Source organism: Notothenia rossii (assembly GCF_949606895.1).
Source record: "Notothenia rossii genome assembly, chromosome: 4".
Classification (NCBI taxonomy): Eukaryota; Metazoa; Chordata; class Actinopteri; order Perciformes; family Nototheniidae; genus Notothenia; species Notothenia rossii.
In genome coordinates, this window is record NC_136902.1 from 37,040,624 (window position 1) to 37,064,173 (window position 23,550).

Below are 23,550 nucleotides of genomic sequence, written 5' to 3' on the forward strand. Positions count from 1 at the left end.
CAAACTTTCTTTTCCCTGGCCACATCAACCAGCTCTGACCCCCTCGGATCCCAAGGCACTCCCAGGCCAGCGAAGAGATAATCCCTCTGCCTGGTCCTAGGTCTACCACTTGATCTCTTCCCAGCTGGACGTGCCTGGAACACCTCCCTAGGGAGGCGCCCAGGTGGCATCCTTACTCGGTGCCAGAACCACCTCAACTGGCTCCTTTCGATGCGAAGGAGGAGCGGTTCAACTCCGAGTCCCTCCCGGATGACTGAACTTCTCACCTTATCCCTAAGGGGAACGCCAGCCACCCTGCGGAGAAAACCCATCTCGGCCGCTTGTATCCGCAATCTCGTTCTTTCGGTCATGACCCATCCTTCATGACCATAGGTGAGGGTAGTAACGAAAATGGCCCGGTAGACAGAGAGCTTTGCCTTCTGGCTCAGCTCTCTTTTCGTCACAACGTTGCGGTAAAGCGACGGCAGTACCGCTCCCGCTGCTCTGATTCTCCGGCCCATCTCACGCTCCATTGTTCCCTCACTCGAGAACAAGACCCCGAGATACTTGAACTCCTTCACTTGGGGTAAGGACTCATTCCCTACTTGGAGTGGACAGTCCATCGGTTTCCTGCTGAGAACCATGGCCTCAGATTTGGAGATGCTGATCCTCATCCCAGCCGCTTCACACTCGGTTGCGAACCGATCCAGTGAGTGCTGAAGGTCGCAGACCGATGAAGCCATTAGAACCACATCCTCTGCAAAAAGCAGTGGTGCAATCCTTAGTCCACCGAACTGCAGACCCCCTCCCCCACGACTACACCTCGAAATCCCATCCATGTATATTACAAACAGGATTGGTGACAAAGCGCAGCGCTGGCGTAGGCCAACCCTCACCGGAAATGGGTCCGACTTACTGCCGAGGACCCGGACACAGCTCTCGCTTTGGGAGTACAGAGATTGGATGGCCCTGAGTAGAGACCCCCTCACCCCATACTCCTGCAGCACCTCCCACAGTAACTCCCTGGGAACTCGGTCATACGCCTTCTCCAAGTCTACAAAACACATGTAGACAATAAGGATAAGGATAAGCGTACTCCCAGGCCCCCTCCAGGATCCTTGCGAGAGTAAAAAGCTGATCCGTCGTTCCACGACCAGGACGGGATCCGCATTGTTCCTCCTCAATCTGAGGTTCGACATTCGGCCTGACCCTCCTTTCGAGTACCTTAGAGTAAACTTTCCCGGGGAGGCTGAGTATTGTGATGCCTCTGTAATTGGCACACACCCTCTGATCCCCCTTTTTGAAAAGGGGAACCACCACCCCGGTCTGCCACTCCTTCGGTACTGTTTCCGACTTCCACGCAACGTTGATGAGACGTGTCAACCATGACAGTCCCTCAACACCCAGAGCCTTCAGCATTTCTGGGCGGATCTCATCCACCCCCGGGGCTTTGCCACTGTGAAGTTGTTTGACGACCTCAGTGACCTCCCCCCGGGAGATTGGTGTCGATCCCCCGTCATACTCCAGCTCTGCCTCTAACATAGAGGGTGGAGTTGTCGGGTTCAGGAGTTCCTCAAAGTGTTCCTTCCAACGCCCGAACACTCCATCAGTTGAGGTAAACAACGTCCCATCCTGACTGTACACAGCATGGAGGACCAGAAGGACTTAAAACATTTACATTCTAAAGCCATCCTTAAGGGTCTGAAAATAAACTATTTTTTAGTCCAATGTTCTGTTAACAAATTAGTATGCAATATAATTAGTTGATTCTTTTTTGTCAGTTTAAGTCTGACATTTTTCTTGCATGACAGGTGCACAACAAAGTGCTTACTTTATTCAAAAGTGGGACCCTGTATCACTTATTTGATAGCAGCCATTCATATTCCCTCTTCAGGACATTTGTATTGTCATTGACAATGTTGTTGAACATTTTCAATGTGTCTTAACGGTCGCTTGATTCATAGTTTCTCGAAGATGTGACCTGTAGACTTCCTATTGCTCTCGCATTGTGTTTGGGTCAACTTAACGTATTTCATGAATATCATCAAGTTTTTTGATTGGAGCAAGGGCTTCATAACAATGTTAGAAACAGAATAAAAGAAATGTCCATCATTAGATTTGATTTTGAAGGTCCCATTTGGTTTTAAAGTCTGTGTTGTTCCAAGTCAATTATCACCTGGTAAAGAATATCAGAGTGCTGACATCGGTATACTCGAACTCCACTATATACCCAGCATGTTCTCTTTTTGCTGCATTCCATCCTACATGACATCACTGCAGGTCAGATTTGTTTTGAACATCATTTGAATAGCAAGGTAAATATTTCCTTGATTCAAACTCTAAAGTTCCACCCTTGTGATGTTTGCTGGTTTCTTTCTGAGTTATGATAAAGCTCCCAGCCTCCTGCAGGCCTGCGACCGCCCCCACGGCCTTACATGTTGGAAATCACAGTCCCTTCATATTATGACATCATCGTGTGTGTGATCTCCTCCAGAACGTGGCCTTGATTTACAGCCCTCACAATCTGCTGGTTTAGAGGATGTGGGTGGCTGGAGGATTGGAGAAGTGTGTTGGAGTGGAGCAGGCTGTTGTAAATGATAAATATTGCTGCCTGGAGCCTGGGACTGGGCGTCATGACAGCAGCCGCTGCCTGATGGCCCTCCCAGGCAACTAGAGCCAGCAATACTGAGAGACCTAAAAAAAAAAAACTTGAAAGATCACAGCAGTTTAAAGGAATCGGAAATGGAAGAGGATGAGAGAGGTAGTTAGTGAAGGAAGATAGAGAGGAAGAGGAGAGAGAATATTGGGAAGACTGGATGCTGCAAAAAGTGAGCTTATGGCAATAAGTACTTATAATCAATAAGTACTGTGTCAGTTTCTAGAGCATCAAATAAGCTCAGTGTCGGAGCAGCTGTGCATCTCTGTGGTTTGAATGTCCAATAAGTGAGATCAGCAGCACTGGTGGCAGGAAATACTGGCTGTATTCATTTGAACATTTGAATACTTTATCTGTCCTAGGGGAAATTTGGTTCTGTCACCCGCAACACACTCTCACTCCATAAACGTCCAGGAGCGACGCTTGGTCAGGGTCCCGTGGCGTGCAATTGTGACGCTCCTAGGCTCCTTCAGCTTCATAAAGGGACGCAAATAGCTTTCAACTGATTGCAATGTATTCCCATCTGCGGCGTGATTTGACGCTCATGGAAGCACGGCATTCGTTTGTGTCGGCTGCCCTTAAAGGCAATGTGAGCGTCCATTCCCATTGGATAACGGAGAATTGTACACCCGGAAGTAAGTATTCCCCTTACTGTCGATTGATTTTACAGTGATATCTGCACTACTCATCGACTAAAAAACACCAGATTATCCTTGTTAATTACACAACATTGATTGGTTTAAATTGTGTGCAATGCTTTTGTATTTTTCCCCTTCGATTCGGAGAAAAAAATATTTTTTCGGAGTAAAGGATGACAGAAGACAATACACTACCCAGAATCCCCAGCTATCGTTTAGGACTACACCATGTGCTCTGTTTGACAAGCCCCGTGATTAGTTCTCAAGCTCTGTGATTGGTTGACCTCCAACTGCATTCCATTCATTCCAATGGCTGGCGTCTATGTCACGTGATCTTCAAATTTCTCCCTGCTGAAAAAAAAAACATGGCCGAACTTCGTTTTATTCTCGGTGGAAAATGCCTATTTTAAAGTTAGTTTGGCCATTAAAATGCGTTTTGATGTCATTTGATGCGAGAAATATGAGTTGTTATTTCAGATTATGTGTGCAGTGGATGTACATGATCTTTAGTTTGCTAGTTATTACGAAGATTACTTCAGGAAATTGTGTCCATACAACGTTTTCATTGATGCCAAGGTGGTTGCTAGGAACGCTGCTATCAATATTATTTCTGTTATCTTGTGTAACTGTTTAATGGTGTTATCTTTATTTCTACCCCCTTCCCCGTCAATGTATAGTGTTGGTCCACAGTGCAAACGTATTAGTTTAACAAAATTAAACTAAAATTGTGACATAGATAAGTTATTTTCCCCTGTGTAATTCTCCATTTACTCAACAATAACACATAATTATCCTTGTGTTTACTTATTTGTTTGATTAATAAACACAAGTTGGAGTCCGTCAGGACCGAGGGTCGGAGCACCTCATTTGCTTTGCTTGTTTGAGACAAGCGAGACCTGCGCAGACCTGCGCAATTTCGATCAACGTCTTGCTCGTGCGTTGCATGATGGTTAGTCATTTTGTCCGACTTGCTCTGGAGGCTCGCTCACATGAAACGTTGAAATCTCGCGGGACAAAGACGCCCGCAGCCTTGAGAGCGAGGCGCGGCGAGGCGGCGCAGTTCCTCTCCACGGGCTGCGGAGGCGAAATGCTTGATGGGAAACGACTCGCTGGTATCTCGAGCTGAGCGCTCATTGGTGGTTTTTACCCCGTGCTGCTGATGAAACTCTCCAATTGGCTCGGCAAAAGTTGTTGTTTGGTGTCAGTTTTACGTCGCCACTTCCATTCACATTTTTCATCATTGTTCCACAATGTTTATCATCATGAAATTAATATCTATATATGTTATACTATACTTGCACTGCTTACCGTTTTTATACTTTATATATCCTAGCATATATTCATACACACTGTTCATACTGCTCACAGGCTGCTGTGTATATCTAGTGTATTCATACCCCTCACTGTTTATTCATCATTCACTTCATTCTATCTTTTATCCTGTTGATTGTGTACATTACTTTACTGCTTGTTGCACTCCTGGTTAGAAGCTAAACTACATTTCGTTGTCTCAGTACCTGTAATCTGTGCAATAACAATAGAGTTGAATCTAATCTTGAGCAGGAACAAATGTATTTACTTAGTACATATCTGACATTAACAATTAAACACATGTGTGCATTCTTTATAAATGCAAACCGAGTCAAGCCGACTCCGGAGGTGGCGGTATGCACCTTAAAGTTATTTGCAATCCACCAAAAAACCGAGAGAAGAAGAAGAAGAAAAAGAAGAAGAAGAAGAAGAAGCCGACTCGGAGCTGTTCGACTACAGGCGAGCTTTTTGAGACCTCCCCCGGCTGCGATCGGCTATTCTCGTCTACTTTCGAGGCGAGCCGCAACGCGTCTCAAACAAGCCTAATATTACACCCGGAAGTAAGTATTCTCTCCGCTTCGCTTGACAAACCCCGTGATAGTCCTCAAGCTCTGTAATTGGAGAGTGTGCTCCGAGTGTTACGCTGAGCGTCGAAACAGCACTTGAAATGGGATGGAACCTATGGAATGCCATTTAAGCCAAAATTAAATAAATACATAAATAATTAAATAAATACATATATATATATATATAAATATGCCTATGAAATACATTCTGAAATAAATAAATGAGGCAATAAATATATATACATTGTACATTTAAATACACATTTATATATTTCATGGGACTTTTATTTCATAATGACACATTTATTTATTTCAAAAGAGACTTTTATTTCATAATGACACATTTATTTATTTATTTCAAGAGACTTTTATTTCATAATGCCACATTTATTTATTTCAAGAGACTTGTATTTCATAATGACACATTTATTTATTTCAGATGACTTGTATTTCATAATGCCACATTTATTTATTTCAGGGGACTTGTATTTCATAATGCCACATTTCCATTCCTTATATGCAAATGAACGGGGTGTGGTTAGCTCACAGATCCAGACCTGATCCAGACCAAAGCAACAGCACCACACTCCAGTACTCTTAAGTGGTTTGCAATAAACCAAACCGGTTCAAGAACCATTCTTGTGCTTTTCTGTTGCTTAACTGGTTCTTCTCTGGTTCTGAGTCCAGAGCCAGTTGCGGGCTCCAGCCTGATTTAGCTCTGGTTCTTCCTGTTTCAGCCGCAGCGGAGCCGTGGCTCTAAACACCGAAAACCGGTTCTTAGCTGACCCTACTTTGCTGCCCGGCAAGAACCAAGAACCACGCTCACATCGGAAGGGGGCTAGATTAACCTGAGCCATAATAACAGTTTATGGCGAGTACGGGAAATGAAAGTTGTAACCAGCAGTAGCGGTGAGCAAAGTGAGAAGATCGTTCTTATTATACATCCATGGTGAAGATCAGTTGAGAGCGGTTGAGAGCCGTTTCTGTGACTCCGCCCAATGCTGCTCTTCTGAGAGCAACCGCTCTGACAGCTCTCTCTAGTCTCTACTGGGAAATAGCTAAAAGTCCTTCTGGAGGTAAGCAACGCTACACAATTACACCCAGTCTGAGAGTAAAAGATTTCTCGAAGGTTGGTTTTGCTTCCTTACAACGTTAAGTTAATGTATTGTTAACGTAACCTTACGTTTGCTACGAGGCTATTGTTACGAGCTAGCTGTCTTAGCTAACAACAGTTAGCAGCTAACGTTTTTTGCAGTTTGTGCTGCCCCTGAAAAACATGATGTAGTTATTAAAGGGTATGTTAAATTAACGTTATTTTACAAGTTGAGAGAGTTAAGTTGTGTTTAAAATCGTCAATGTAATGCACGTTAGAGGTTTTGTGTTGGACATGAAGTTAGCTAACGTTAGTTAACTCTACCAGGTTAGCTTGTTAAGCTGTACTTTCTGTGGCAGCTAGCTTAATACAAAAGGGGTTTTTTGCTTCATTGCAAACTTTTCTTACAAATGTGTGTTAATCTACCTGAAACTGTAGGGACAGTTTGTTTCTACTCAACAATACAGACCAATGTTGAGGAGATGCAAAATATACTGTACATGAGTTGGGTCCAACATATACCTTGAGTCATGTTACTTTGCTGCTAAAAATGAAACATCATTACACCAACGTGTGTGAGTCTGTCAGGGGATTTGATCTGTTCTCTGCATGTCGTACAGGGCCTATGTACACACTGCTCTGGTATAACTTATCTTGTAAAATGTAAGTCTCTCGCTCTTGTCATCGTTCAGGCTTTGCATTTGAACTCCTATGACTGGTTGCGGACTTGAAGGGAACGACTTCCTGGCCTTCCTGACATCCAGGAAAAAGGTGAGATTCTAATACATTTGAATGCCAAAAGCAAGTTATTGTTTTTAACTTTTTTAATATGAATGTTTTGGGGCATTTCTGTTTTATTGGACAGAGGCAGTAGATATCTACTGGAAACATTGGAGAGGGAGGAGATGATATGCAGCAAAAGGCCCAGCCGGATGGTTGCTGCTCCGTGTGGAACGTGTTCTATCAAGTAAAGCACTTTGGTACCCAGTTATTTATGGTATTGAGTTTGAATTTAGCCTTTGGAATGTAATTTCCAACAGTGCATTGTAAAGACTGAAAAAACAGGCTCAGGTTAAAGCTTGACATGATTTGGTCTTTTACTGAAAAGAGACCTATCATGCTATATTTAAATGATATAGTGTATGACCATACCTATATAAGGTATATTTATACATTTTATTTTTCAAAATACCAAACAGATCATTTTTTAGCCATGCCTCGTTTCGCTCATTTTCGCTCTATTCCAAGCCTGTCTTTGAAAATTCTGAGCATCAGCTGACCACGCCCCCCTGCAGAAGAGGGGGGCATGAGCCGGCGAGAGTCACGTTACCATGCTTGCTGTGATTACGAGTGTGGAATAAACATGTCATCTCAGAGCAATGCATGTGTCCAAGCATATTATCAATTTGATCCAGAAACTGACCGTGAAGCAGCGGAGGTTTTGGTGGAGGTGCAAACACCTCGGTTGCAGCAGGACGTTTCTGAATGATTAGTTGACAAGCTGTTGTCCCTATTTATTTTACTCTGTTTGTTACAATGCTTGCTACTTATTCCGTTCATATTTTGGCTAATTAGCAAGAATGCAATGTACAGTTTGTAACTTAAGAGTTTGTAATGCAAAAACAGCGATACATATATTTATAAAGGGAGACATTCATATTTTCAGCATATATACAATGGCCTCATTGCGTTTATTAATAGTTTACAGTCCTTTTCTTCCGACATCGTGCAACAACCGTTGGAAAGTTCAATAACTTAGGGTGATAAAAAGTATAACTCCAACAACACCTCAGTTGTCAGCAATGTGTGTAGTTTCATGTGTTTTTAAAAGCTCAGTTATTGACTTCTTTCTACAGGTGTACATGTGCAAATTGCGCCACGATGCCTTCTGAACCGGAGAATGTGTGCTGCATGGAGATACCACAGGTAACATTTTTGATTGCTTCACTAAGTTGTCTGTTTAGAGAATACATTTTTCACATGTCATTCAATATGTTTATCACACTGGGTGTCAAGACGGATGCAGGAACTTGAGGACTCTGTAACTTGTATGGTGGACCATCCTGGATTGGAGCCTGTGTACCTGAATGTGTTCTCCCTCCAGAATGCATTGAATATTTACAGAGCTGAACATGGTGGACTACAGTTGAGGCAAATAGAGCAGTGAGTGGTTTGTTTGTTTTGACTGAAATTGTAAAACGAACGCTAATATTGTTCATGGAAATAAATACTGGTGTATATGGCTTTATGCAATCTTTCATTCTGTCATTGTACATGTACTATTATATTCTATACTACACAGCAATGGCATAACAAACCCATGTGTACGACAAAAAAAGTCCACACACAACCTTATGCTTTTGAAATCAGAATATTCTTTATCCATCCAAACATGAATAATCACGACACATTTGATATCAACTCGGAACTTTATTCTCAAAATCAACGGTTCTTTGAACTCATAAAAAAAACTAAATGTACTTGTATTTTGTATAAATGACACTAAATATTATTTTTAATGATTTCAGGCATCACAGTTATCTAGCCTACAGAAGCTTTGTGAGCTGGTGCTGGGGCTTCCTTGGACGCAGGATCAGAGTGGTGATTCCGGCCTGCGTTGTCCTCAGGATTCGCAGGGAGTTTCCTGATCCGCGAAATGTCTATGTTGGGTTCAGACAGCCCTCAAATTGAACAGTGTAGCATAATCGGCGATGACCTCCTCCCTGTCAGGTCGCTCATATTGGGAACACAGGTCCTCTGGGATGGGTATCTTCAGAAGCTCCTGTGTGAATGGTGCAGGGTCTTGGACAAAGACTTGGTCGAAGATGAGGTCCATCAAGTTGGCCACGTAGCCTGTGCAATGTTAAAAAAAGCACAACAAAAAAATGTGGTTTAGATTAGTATATGCATGTAAAAAACTGAAAGTTCTTTCTAATTTTTTTATTTTATATTTGTAAATAGTTGTATAATAAATATTTTAAACACTTATGGAATGTGGGGTCAGTCTTTACTGGTTTTGCTCTGCATTCTCCCTTCCTGGCCTTTAGGAACTGCAGTTTATACAGAGGGTTTCCAGTGGATGTAGTGGCTTGTGCACGCTCAGCGTTTTCATTGTAGTGCAGGGCTGCCAGGTACAGTCTTAAATTTCCGCCATGAGAAAAAAATGTAAATAATAGCAAAGGATGTACATATTGTCACTAATTAGTAAGTAACTATGGTTTATTTTACCTGCACAACATTCCAAGAAATGGAAACACAACATTCTTTGGAGCAAAGCGCAGGATGACGGCGTGGAATGACTCCAAAGATGAAGTCTGGTGGTGGGGGCTGAGTTTGGCCACAGCTTTCAAAATCCTCTTGATTGAGAGAATTGTCTCCAGCTTGTGAAAGGCCGGCGTTCCTAAGAATTTGAAAATCAAAGTCATATTTGAATTGTCATGCTTTATAGATTGTGTCTGACAACATCCTGTATTCAATAGTTGTCCCTTACAAATATTCATCGAGGAGTAATGTAATATGGTTTATGAACAACATACCTGCAGCCATCCATTGATATTGCGCAATGCGCAGCGGATGAAGGCACTTAGGGAACAGGGGGTCATCATGAGACTGGATATCCTGCACGTGGTTCAGGATGGAAGTCCATTTGGCCACTCTCTCAGGCCCGGTGGTGGAGATTGCTTCAGTCCAGTATATGTGGTTTCTTATACTCTTCACCCACCCTCGAAGTTTTTCGCAGTCCGTCTTTTTTGCAGCTTTCTCCAGTTGCTTAGAAATCCCTAATAAATACATTTAACATGTAGTTAATATACATACAAGTTTACTCAAAATATTATTCTACTGATGTGATTGTAGGAAGCCGGGTTTGTGTCTAAATAAAATAATAATTGTATTTACATAGAAATTAATATAAAGAAAAATACCTTTTTCTATGTGCCAAACATCAAATAATTGGGTGATGCTGCTTTCCCTTAGGAATTTCTGAATTTGCAGATGTCTGTCCGTGACAATATACAGTCCAGAGTCAGACCACGTTCCTTTAACAACTCCAGACTCCTTTTCAGGCCCTCTAACTCCATGTGGTAGCTTCCACCAACCTCATTGCTCTGTCATGACACATACAAATAACCATTGATAAACACATTTTAAATATAACGTGCAAACAGTGTTAAAGAAAAAAACATTGATATATATTTCATTTCACTTACCTGAACCAACTGGAGGTCAACGACTTTGTTGTTCTTCAGGTCCATCATAGTGTAGCTTCCAAACTTTGCAGAGTGGCCTGTGAAAATATGTTTTACAGTAATTACTTTTCTCTGCGGATGGTGAATTTGTATTTTTGCTTGTAGTGTTTAGCATATGTTTTTCAGGAACCATTAATTGAACAAATCACACATAGTGAAACCCCTTTCTGAAATGTAAAATGTGAATTATATAAAAAATACCTATACGACATACCTGGAGAGTGAGCCCTCATATCACCACCAACTATCACTTTCTCCTCTGCATGGAGCTTCTGTAGCATGCCTTCCTCTGATTTTTGCCAGTAAGAAACAATCGCTGGCTCAATGAACATCCTGGCATGCCTTCGGAAGGTGTTGTATTTGCATAGCTGCATATTCATTGCTTTGAAGATCTAATGGTTGAAAGAAAACAGCAAGAATACATTTTAATCTCAAAGATCACCTGTAGATTTGTTGACGAGTCGTTGAGGAGAACCTGGAAAGTGCAAATGAGCTGCCCTTTTTTTAAACAGGGAAAGAGCTGAACATGTCATTAGGGGTGCTTACTCTACAGTGTCCCTTTCACATCTCTTCTCTTTCTCCACACCACCCTCCCAAAAAAGCTTTACATGTTAGCATGGGTCGTTACCTAACAGTGCCCTATTCCCACCTTTTCTCACTCTTGTTATTGTTACCTTGTCCTATCTTATTCAACAACAACATTTGCATTTTCAAACATTAGCAAAACAATCTTCTGCAGTTAATTTACCTTTGAAAGTTTGTAGAAAGATTCTCCGTTGACATATGTTGCAATTGATAGCTGCAGGTTTCCAACTGGAGTACTCCCAAGAGCAGGCTGGCTATTCCACTTTCTTGTAAACTGACAATGGGGGCAAACTGCTGCAATGATATGAATGTACCGATCCTTCTGGTTTGTACATCACACACACGCTTGCACACAGGACATGATTCAAAAAGCTCCATGAGGCAGGTCTCATACACGATGTATGTGTTGATCGTCTGGGGGGGGGTTTTGTTCTTGACCACTAAAACCAAAAAATAGAAGTTAAGATCCATCACACAGATTGTTGCTTTAGAGATCTTTGGTGTTTCCCTATTATCAATGTTTGAATTATACACAGCAAAAAATACAATACATAGACAAACTCACATAGTGATATTTCAGTAACATGGCTGTTGTTTCTGTAGCATTTGTTATGGATTCTGCTGGATCATAAGTTGCATCCGGGCCTTCGGAAATCACCAAAGAAGTGCTTCCCTCAAATGGATCTTCGTATTCCTCTTCAAGATCCACACAGGGCCTCTTTGGTGGTCTCTTTAAGGGGGTGGATGTTAAAAAGGGCACTGGCACTTCCAACGGAAGTGTTTCGACACCAAAGCAGGGAATTTTAGCCTGGACAGCTGTAACATAATTGTATTTGACATTAAAAACAAAACAAAAAGATTTTACAACAATTAGAAGCAAACAAATTAAAAGCTACAACATCAGAATGTCAAGATGTATCCAAAGAACATTTGAAAAACGTGCTTCTAACCTGTACTTCGATGTGAACCAAGAGTCCTCGAGGATAGCTGTGTACGAACATTCCGGTACTTGGGTGGGTCAGTCTGACATGCAGAATCTATCATCACAGGTAATCTGCTGGTAGACTGTGAGGTGCTGGCCTGTAAAGAAGAAAACATAGTTAGAACAAAATCATCTCAACTTAGTATTCAGGATGAGAAAATACTATTTGGATAAATATAGTCTGAAATCCCAAAAGATGGGGGCTAAAACTCTCTATTTAGCAAAGGTCTTTGCTTAGCCTTTTCCAATCTAAGTTAGTTTTGAACCGTAACGTGCATGCTGTGTTTCTGACTCAATACAGATGATGTGTTGGAGAGGGGCTGAGCTCAGTAGACTGACTGTAATGAGTGCTAGACACTAATTAGCCTGTTGCTAGAGGTAAGGCCTCGTCAACAACAACAGACCAACGGGGCTTTAGCTCTGTTTTACTCGTGGTGTGTGTCCCCCCTCGCATACATACATACAGTGTTTTATCCTAACACACCCCCATTTATATTAATGTGCGCAAACAAGTAAACACACAAAAGCTTTTACATATAACGCTGCAAAAAACGGCATGTCTCATTAGCGTAGCGTAGCTTAGTTTACAGCCGCATAGCTCCTCCTGGGGTTTTGGATATAAGCCTATGTTTTCTTTAGACGAGCCTCTTCTTTTCTTCAAACTGACCAGATCCGTGAGATTGGAGGAAGAGCAGGAAGTACTTCCTTTGTGTTTGTATTTGTATTTGTATTAGTATTTGTATTTGTATTGTTACTTTTTATCATTAAAACAAGATTATTGTTTAACTTGCATTCTGGTGTTTCTTAATCCCTTCCTTTTTACGAATTTACCCAACTTATCAAACGACACGCGGAGACGAGGTTGGTTTTAAACATCCTCCAAATCTCCAACAAATGGTGACCCGACGTGTCTGAGTGGGGTGTTTTCGGGGAAGTGACCAGCAGCAGCAAGCGGACGGAATAGTCCAGGGCTAAACATCTCGGCCTCTTCTGACAACTAAAAACAGAGCTCTGTACAATAGGCTACCAGGTGAGCAGACACGATTTAATTCGAAACCTGTGATTTGACCATATTCCAAATTTTAGGGTTGTCAGACGAAGTTTACAGTGTTTTTATAGTAACAGTACAGATACATATTTTAGATAGGTAGGAAAGTTATATAACATAAAAGTGAATCAACGAGGTATGTAAGACGAAGGTGAAAGGCCCCGTACTTTTTTCAGAAAGGAGACGGCTGAAGACTCGTTGGGGGACGTCCAGTGACCGTTTTCAGACGGCATCCGGGGACGAATCAGAATAACAATTCTTAGGTTCATAGGAATCGAAGTTGAGTTATAAGTACATCCAAAGGAGAGAAACGCAACCTTCAAAAAGCAATTTTGAAGTGACCGGATCTCATTAATCCTTTGTTCTGTGGGGTTGAATCTATAAAGCCAAACGTCACGATAAAGAGTTCTGTGGGCCTGAGTTTCGGCTCCATGTCAGCGTCACATCGTTGAAAGACGGTGTTGAAGCGCGCTGAGAGGCTTGCTAAACTTGTTGAAATAAACATCGGACAATAAAAGCTGAATAGACTGTACGGGGAATTTTTTCTTTCAATATTTACTGGTAACAAGGACAGTAAGTCAGATCAATAGATATGAAGTCTGTGAATATTTACTGGTAACAAGGACAGTAAGTCAGATCAATATATATGAAGTCTGTGAATATTTACTGGTAACAGAAACAGTCTAAGTCAGATGAATAGATACGAAGTCATAATGAAGGGAGAATTTTAACGAGAGGAGCGTGAGTTAAGAGCTTACGAGAACAGTGGGTTCGAGCAGAAAAATTGAATAAAAGGATAGAAGAAGTGTTAATTGTTGAAAGAAGCCCCCCTTTTCCTATAGAGGCTGAGAGCTACAGCGGGGGAGAGAGAAGGGGGTGTCAGTATTTGTCTGTGAGAGTTCCCCCCCCACTTTTTCCTCTCGAGAGCAGCAGCAGCAGCCCGGAGTGTGTCTGCTTGCTTTTTTCTCTAGTGATCTGAAGTTGGACTGAAATACATTGAAAATGAACAGATCAAGGTGTGATTTGAAGTGGTAGATATATTGAAATAAATAAGAAACAATGATTTGCTGCTATTTAAATATAGTCTGTGAGAACTGATTGATACCGTTGCATTGCGTTGTGAATTTCATGGTATTTGTCATTAACTAAGGATTGTACTTAATTATACTTCAAGGAAAATTATATTACATACATCAACCTTAGGGGAAAGTAAAAAGAGGTTTACTGAGTATATGAAGTACATTAAATGTAAGGCTTTATTCAAATTAGATATAATAGGTGGATTTTTCCATCTAGAATACGACATGGAAAGAGGAGAATTTGTTAGACATGAAATAACGAACTCATTGGAAGAAATATATATTGTAAGGTTATTTAGGAGTTGTTATCATATACAGTTACTCTCAGTTGATGGTTGTTTAAAGTAGATAGGAAACTGAAAACGTAAACGATCCACCACAATGGTGTTTTTTAATTGATGAAGAAGGAGTAGAAAGTAAAAAGAAGGTTTTTGTAAGTTTGTCAGAGGGAATCTGTTAATGTTCAAGCATGACAGAGGTGCTGCACGAGGCTAAAAGCCATCTCACACAGTTGGAGAACAAAAGAGGTTTTGATGAGAGAAGCTTGGGCCGGCAGCTGCAGGGCGCAGAGAGGAAGAGAGAGAGAAAAGTCAGATGGTTTGAAGAAGTATAGAGAGAGTACAGGTTATATAGAGTTACTACTATTCTGGAAAATGTCATATTGTTTTGTGAGTAACATGAAATAAGAATATATTTACTAGATATAAGAACAACAGGCTTATCTAGGTTAACAGAACATTGCTCTTAACCAGTTTCAGCTGCAACTATCCTGTCTTTGTTCTAAAGAGAACGTACGTTGCATTTACAATTAATATTAAGAAATGTTCACAATTGATACCATTAAAGACCGTTTGGGATTAATAGGACGAGTTTGTCATAAACATTCGTGCTTAGATGGAATAAAAGTGTTGAGAGATGTTCTCAAAAATGGGAGTTTTCACAATGCTTTTAGTTTTTATTGAAACAATTAAGTAATAAGGACAGAAAAAATTTCCGTGATGATTTATTTAGGTTTCAGCTTTAGTAATAATGAAGATTACATTTTGTAATAATTCCTTTAAGTGTTCCAAAATATATTCATTAACTGTAGTCAGATTACTTGTTTTAAATATATAGTGCTGGATACAGTTAGTTTTGTATTCTGTTACAAATCTAACCATGCTTGTAACACAACTTAGATAAACAATTTGAAAAAGAATAGAATAAGCAAGAAGATTAAAGATGAATCTATAGTAGTTAAGAAAAGTTTTTTGTTTTGCCTATTAACTGAGAACTGAAGTAATGAAGAATAGGAAGACTGTTACCATTAATGGGTTTGGCATTCACATGTTTCAGCATTCCTGACCATATAGACACTCAGCTGTTTTATTTTGTAACCCGCTGGGGGAGAGATTTACATTGAGTTTTTCTCAGTAGCTGATTTGCTGTGATTACAGCAGCATTGGATAGTTGTGCGCCACCTTTGGGTTGTACTCTGAATCGGTGTGTTGGTGAAAAGTTGCTCATTGCAAACAGAAGAACTGTGCAAAGAACACATCTCAAAGGAGGTTTTGACAGTTTGCTTGTGCCTCGTTGTCAAGGCAACCGTGGTGTGAAGAGGTACTGCAGTTTGTGGGGATTTCTGCGGTACAGAGGACAACGTGTGTCTTCTGATTGTATCACATTGATCCAGAGGTCCCTTCCCCCTCAGGACATCCCAATGCCAGAGAGAGTTTCCTTGGAGCCCACTGACCAGGGCCGGTTCTAGCTTTTTGGGGGCCCTGCCACTGACTACAGCTGAAAAGGACAATGAATCATTGACTGTTCTCAATATGACAAGATCTTGAGACAGGCTGGTCTCAATCTGTTCAGACTCTGAAGAAATCATGCAATGATTTTACAGCATAACTGTGCAAGAGTTAATCAGAAGGTGGTGTAGAACGATATGCTTAGTGTTTAGGAAGGGAGGCTGATTGTTTAATGATGGTCTGGAATGCTGAAAAGGTTAAAGTTTAATATCCTTGTTTGGCAAACAAGACATCTGATTATTATGTCACACATGATAGATCTTGACATAGTGACTAGCTATGGGTAAACGTGTGGACGTTATACCATTATTATCATGAACTAAAAATAAATAGGGAAATAGTATCTGGTTAAAGATGAATGGATTTCATATCCTAGAGAGGATTAGTTATATTGTGAATACTTCACAAGGTATTTACTAATGTATTTTGAAGAACACAGGTCCAGTTTTGTTCTGTTTCTAGATTAAATTGTCCATTACCAAAACGGTTCAGCTTAGGTCTAGCTTTAGACTTTGATAGTAAAAGAGTATTTAGGCTTATCTTTGTATATCTGACATTTTTTAAATATGTTGGCTATTCACTAGATAGAGAGATGGCATTACTCTCCATTTGTTGAGAACATTTCTGAAGATTAAATGTTTGTTCCATTCCTGATATTCCTATCTAGGATGTAATTTTCGAGTAACAGGGCTGATGCTGAAATTGGAAAATATGTTAGTGGTTTACATAAAATAAAAAATAAAAAAAAAGGTTTTGTTTGTTCAACCTCCAGTTAGATCTGAAACAGTAATAATGATTGATTTGGCCAAAACTTAGTTTAACATCCTGATGTAACATTATGAGGTATGTTCACTTCTAAGGGTAAACAAATTGATAAAATGTATTATTATTATTATTGATTAATTTGGAATATTAATTCGAAAGGCCGTTTTCTGCAGGTTCACTTAAGAATGCCTTTCATGAACATTTGTCAGGTATTGTGTTTCCTAGGGGCGGTATATTAATAAAGTGTATTGATCATTTGTTTGTTAAACATCTGAAGAAAATGGTGCTGCGAACACGAGAAACACTTTGTTGCATTGGTTGACATCAACACCATGATGTCACTAGTACAACTCCAGCTAGTAGAATATTAAAGTCTCTGCAGAGCACGACACATGGCCAATGAAACTGAGACCAAATGACCTTTGACCCTGACTGACAGTGTGACTTGAGAAAAGCACTATCAATGACAGACTCTGGGGCTGACCGAACTTGACTTTACTACCTGACAGAGTGAGTGTGAATGTATTTCTGCATGTGATCAGTGCAACTGCTTGATTCTAAAACAATAACTAACCGAGCATGTCTTTGGACTAACATATTATTTTGGAGCTCCAAGGGAAACATAGGTTTCCTAAAAATTCTGCAAAAGGGGGTTAACCACATGTGACCCGTTTCTAATTCCCACAGGAGTTGGCGGTTTGCAAATGTAAAACTCAAACTAAAATCTAAAGATTCTGTTTCTTTTAGGACTGCCAGCTGGAAATGAATACTTATTTTCCCTGGAGTGTTTACTGTGAAAAATGATGGATGTACTTTTGTGAATGATGTTTGGTATTTTCTTATAACCACTGGTTACCTTAAGGTTTTCTTCCCATACAGCAGTTTGTTACACATGTGTACATGTGTAAAAAGGGGGAGTGTGGGATTTTTTCATTTAGGGACTGGAAGAAACCTGCCGCCCCAACTCAGATGTTCAATCTGACCATTGATTGACAGTTTTAGATGTAACCTGCTCCATATCTGGGGATAAGATACTGTTTGATGAATGTTGACATGTTTCTAATATTGATTGAGTTATAACAGGTAACACAGATGCAGAATCAGTGGCCAAGGGGCTACTGAGAGAGATAATTCCAGGATGAGAATGAGAAGGTGAACGGTGATAATGAAAACAATTTTGTAATATTTCAACAGGTATTAAAGTAACTGAGGTTTGAAATGTAGAAAGAACATATTACAGCTAAGTTAAAACATAGTAATGTAATGAGATAGAATTTAATTTTGACAACATCTTGTAACTAGCCTGGTAAAGAAGTAAAAGCCATAGACTTTTTGGTTTAGATCATTATTGGGATGTACATTTAATTTAAATTCATAATGGAAAGACATTTGATGACAGTATGTTGGATTTCTGTATTCATTTATCAGCTTGATAATATCCAAGCAGTGACAGGTAGAAGCAGTCTCGCCTGGAAATTATTCACTTTGTCAGTATCATGATTTTAGTTGTTTTTAATCCATAACATTAGTTTGTTCCATTACCAGAGACATTAGCAGTTAATATTATATTTAGATTTTAAATAGGATCTCAAGGATTTCATTTAAAATAACACAGATGCTTGTCAGAAATTCAGAGCTATTGAGATATGTTATTTAGTTCACCTGAAGATGTTGGGGTTTATTTTGTTGACACAGGCCAAGTATTAGAATTCTGAAGCGGCCTACCAGTGGTGGGTCAAACCCCTGAGGGCCCAGAAGCCCTGAGCGTAGACTTGAGGGGTGGGTATCAGATTTCTCCACACAGGTTGCTGACGCCAAAAGGGGGACCCGAGGAGCAGGAGGCCGACACAGCGGAGTTCGTCTGGCTGAAGGTCAAGAGGCCTACGTGGCTCAACTCCAGGTTCTCCGGCCTCTACAGAGTGACCCAGAGGACATCTCATGCAGTCCGCCGAGGAGCAAAGGGGGACATCTGGTACTACTGGAGCCAGTGTGCGGCGAGGAAATCACCGGCTAGGACCATGGAGGACATCAGGACGGACCTGGCTATCGTCAACGAGGACATCCCTACAGCAGACGACTTGGAAGCTTCCATCAGCGGACTGGAGGAGAAGGACCTCGCGGACATCCCGACAGCAGACGACTCGGAAGGGCTGGGGGACTTCTCGAGGCAGCAGAGGAGTCTACTTCTCTCTGATCAGATTCATCAGTTCAACCTTTGATGGAAAGGCCGCATCTCCCCCTCCCTATCAGCTGCCCTTGTTGGCGTTTTCCGCTGAGGGGGGGGGGGGCCCTGAGGATTCAACAACACGCAAGGATGCTGCTTTCTGGCACTCAGGTTCGCACTCTGATAGTTCCTTCACTGACATTGAAAGTTGTGTTCTGTTCACAAAGGTATACTGTTGGGGAGCAGACACAGTGGCAAGGAAGGACAGTAGTTGTGTTTCAAATGTCTTATGTGAGTTGGTCTCGTGGGGGGGAGACCAAAAGGGGGATTGAAGTATTATTTGAGTTATTTGAAGTATTAAAGTAACGTGTTATGGCAGGAAAGTTCAATCTGGTATATTCATTTTAATGTCACCTTATATAGAATATGTGTTAAACTTGTGATTTCTGCATTGAGTGACTTCTGCCTAGCAGATACCAAGAAGAGGCCCCTAGAGTCTCTCTGTTAATTATCAATAGTCCTTGCAATTAACAGGGGAAGTCCCAGATACATTTTCAGATAATGTAGTTAAAGTCTTGTAGAATTAATGTTTATCTCCTACACATCCTGCAGGCCTGGAGACTTGGGTCACCCAGCAGTAACCAAGATAAACGTCCTTTTGAGCTTATCAATAAAATGTATTCATTCCTAGTAAGCTGACTTTGGGGTGAAGGGAAGTTCAGGGAAGCCATTAAGCCACAAGAACAATTACACTTCTGTTAATCAACCAAAACTCATGACTTTCAGGGGACAGGACATTCGGACCTATAACAAGGGTCACTTCCTAGAGAATATGTGTGTGTATTTCTTACTGTGATCAGATGTCCTGTATAATCATTTATCAACTATTCCTGTATTAGTGTTTTATTTGATTCCTCTGCTTTTATTCTTTCATATGTGGGTACTGGAGGGCTACAAACAGTGTTCAGAAATTAGCTTAAACATATTTTATTACTCTATGGGAAATGGAAGCAGCATGTCAAATGATCAGGGAAATCTACTTGTTTTAAATATATGTGTGTGGTTGATTACTTTGTATTAATAATAGCAGTATGTGTAAAGCAAGCTGGAAATATGCAATGTGAAACCTTTTATTTGAAATAAAGATTCTGCAGGGAATATTCTTAAAGAACAATAGCTCAAGTGTCTGAAAGAGCTGCAGGCTAAATGAGTGTGCGGTACTTTTTACTGCTTGAGATCAGAGCTGATGTTTTCCTCTTGTTATTATTGTTTGAGGTTAAGGTAACTCACATGTGTTATTTGTATAATCCAACTATAAAAAACTATATCTTAAAACTATCTTTATAAAATGCCAAAAGTATGTGAAACTTGCAAGGAGGGGTTTGTTATCTCGAATGTAAGGGTCGCCTCTGGCTCGCGCTGATTGGCTGTCTTTTCTAAGTGGAGGACCCCTCGGGGGGGGGGGGGGCAGCCGCATAGCTCCTCCTGGGGTTTTGGATATAAGCCTATGTTTTCTTTAGACGAGCCTCTTCTTTTCTTCAAACTGACCAGATCCGTGAGATTGGAGGAAGAGCAGGAAGTACTTCCTTTGTGTTTGTATTTGTATTTGTATTAGTATTTGTATTTGTATTGTTACTTTTTATCATTAAAACAAGATTATTGTTTAACTTGCATTCTGGTGTTTCTTAATCCCTTCCTTTTTACGAATTTACCCAACTTATCAAACGACACGCGGAGACGAGGTTGGTTTTAAACATCCTCCAAATCTCCAACACTGCGGAGCGTACAAAATAAAATAAAATGTTACAAAAACATATAAACACCTAACCGATTACTATTTGGGTTTGAGGCGACATTGATACGCCGAAGCTAAATACTACATGCTACATACTACAAGCTAGAGATAGCTTTATCAGGAAAAACACCGCTAAATAAAAACTTACAGCTTCAAAATTGGATGTGTCCTCACTGGCCTGGTCCCGGATGGTTGGTATTGATCCCGGGTTTAGCATTAGTTTGGAGGCATATCCGTGTTGGACTTGAGAGAAGTTCATAAACATGTCCGTGGTAAAATGTTTGGAACACACAAACAGAAATCTGCCGGGGTCTTCTGGCACATGTCCCTTGAAAATGAAGTCTAGCCACAGATTATTTTCTTTTTCCACTGATGGCATTGCATGCAGTCCCCTGTCCCGAGTCTTGCAGCCAACAACAGCACAACGTTTAACTGGCTTAGACATCCTGGCAAGAGCAGGCAAAAACATAGATGTGACTGGGGTTGATTTAGCCTGCCGATAGCCTATATAATATGCGAATGAGAGGTTTGGCAATGCACATGGCCGTGGCTCATTCCCCTGATAGGTGGAGAGTTGACCAATAAGCGGAGCACCTCTTTGTGACGTAGAAAAGTGTTGAAATCTGGATCCGTTTTTTTTCAGATCCGTTGCAGCCCCTTTTTTAGAGATTTGGCTAAGGAGGAAAATAGAGAGGGTTGTGTTTTCTGACACTTGGTGAGTTCCCTGGAACACCGGGGACACATATTCATGTATAAAAGACATACAAAGGTGCATTTTGCATGATAGGTCCCCTTTAAGAGGATGTTTGTCCTCCTGTCTTCTCTTATTTCCTTATCTTTCTTTCAGGTGTAACATCTACCAATGGTTGTACATGACAGAGACCTCATCCACCTCTTTGCTGTCTTACTAGTCAATCCTTCTGATCAGGTAATTTCCTAAATAGTGGTAAGTTTTACAGTTCAGTGTATGTTAATTTAGCAACTTAATGCTTTACCGCTGTTGAATAAACCCTATATTGCTAGTCATTTTATTAAAACTACGATTTGTAAACCTTTTGATTCCAATTACAATAATCTTTTTGTTATAACTGTAAAACATATCTTAACATCCATCAGCAATCAATACAACAAATCATCCAACACTAAATAGTAGAAATCTGGACCTATTTCTTTTTATACAGCAGCATGTATTGGGACTGCTCATTGATGTCATCAAGAGCCATTGAGTCTACCTTTTTTAGTCGGCCTCTTAGAATATTTATGATTTCTTTGTCTCTTAACATTCCTATGATCATTCGTTTTTTTTATTGTTTTGTTATTTATTTTTGTTGTGATAATCACTTTGCAATTGTGTAAGTGCTATATAAATAGTTATACTAATATTATTGTTGTTACCATCATTACTATTATTAATAATGTCTTCTTTGTTTTCTTTATTTATCACTGCAGAAAGGATCATGCCAGCCCACATCAAACACCTGATCAAGAGCTTGTGAACCTCACTGCTGCGGACACCTGTGTGATATTCGATTCCGACTGGAGCCCTCAAAATGACCTGCAGGTACGATATATATATCTGCTCTGTCTGTCCTAAAGATAGTTCAATAGGGCTACAACAACAACAGTCTTTCCGTTTATTTCCTCGGTTCTTTAAGTGTATATTTTCCCATTTCATGCTTAAAAAACGTTGAACAGTGGCTGCCCATGATGCTCTTTTGACCCCTCTTTTAATTTTTTATTTCAGGCTCAAGCTCGGTGTCATCGTTTTGGCCAGTCTAAGGCGGTGAAGGTGTCCCGTCTGATCACTAGAAACTATGAGAGGGAAATGCTGGATAAAGCTAGTCTGCCATCATCACCATCACCAGGTATGTTCTTAGCAGCACTAGCCACTCGCTCTTTGTGAGATACCAAGTACTTGGTTAGTTGAAATGTAATATTGATGATGTAATAATTAAAACTAGGGATGGGTACCGAGCCCCAGTATTAACAGGGCCCCGGGGCTGAATTATTAAAGGCCGTGGTACCGTTAAGGTCCAACGTTATCGATCTTTTTATCGGTACTGGAGACATGTCATATGTATTATATCTACATAAACATTATATCGCAGTCTTACTGTCGCCAACTCCGTTTCTAATATGCAATAAGACTACAAAGTGCCTATGATTTATTTTCGATCTTTCCAATCCAGACGAGAGATCTCTCTCCCTGGTCGGTGTGCGAGGGGGCGGGGGAGTTTACACACACAACCTGCTACATGCATGCAACACACACACACACACACACACACACACACACACACACACACACACACACACACACACACACACACACACACACACACACACACACACACACACACACACACACACACACACACACACACACACGGTGGAGAGAACTAAGCGCCCCGAGGGTAGTTATATGTTACCCGTCTTGAGCATGGATGTATAATAAGAACTGGATACAGCGTCGGAGGAGGGGTCTCGTTCTTTCCTATGAGAGATGTTCATTGGCGCATGAAGTCAAAATGGCCCAAGTTTTGAGAGAGCGAAACGTCAAAGATTACCCATCATGCCTGGCTGTCAGAGCAGAAGAACCTGTACTGTATGTGCGCTCACAGAGCATGCGTCCCTTAAGCCCCGCCCCCCGAGCTCACACTCTCGGCTCAGTAGAATTAATGGAGACCAAATGATTGTAATAAGGGCTGTAAAATAGTTCATAGAGGGTAGTTTATTTAGTTTCAAAAAAATTATCCACCGATTTACAGACCTCTCTTTCCCCATGTTAGTCTATGGGAAAAAGTATTTCTGGGCCGATCGACGTCACAGACTGATAAGGAAATTGTATTAACACC

At 40.8% G+C, this 23,550-nt stretch overlaps 1 long non-coding RNA gene across 1 annotated transcript; it reads left to right on the plus strand.

The window, feature by feature from the left end:
- Nucleotides 1-5,715: 5,715 nt before the first annotated feature.
- LOC307037245 lies at nt 5,716-9,231 on the plus strand. The gene is made up of 6 exons (XR_013807638.1): nt 5,716-6,226; nt 6,936-7,014; nt 7,109-7,210; nt 8,100-8,169; nt 8,260-8,406; nt 8,772-9,231. It is a non-coding gene; the product is annotated as an uncharacterized lncRNA (long non-coding RNA).
- Nucleotides 9,232-23,550: the final 14,319 nt, after the last annotated feature.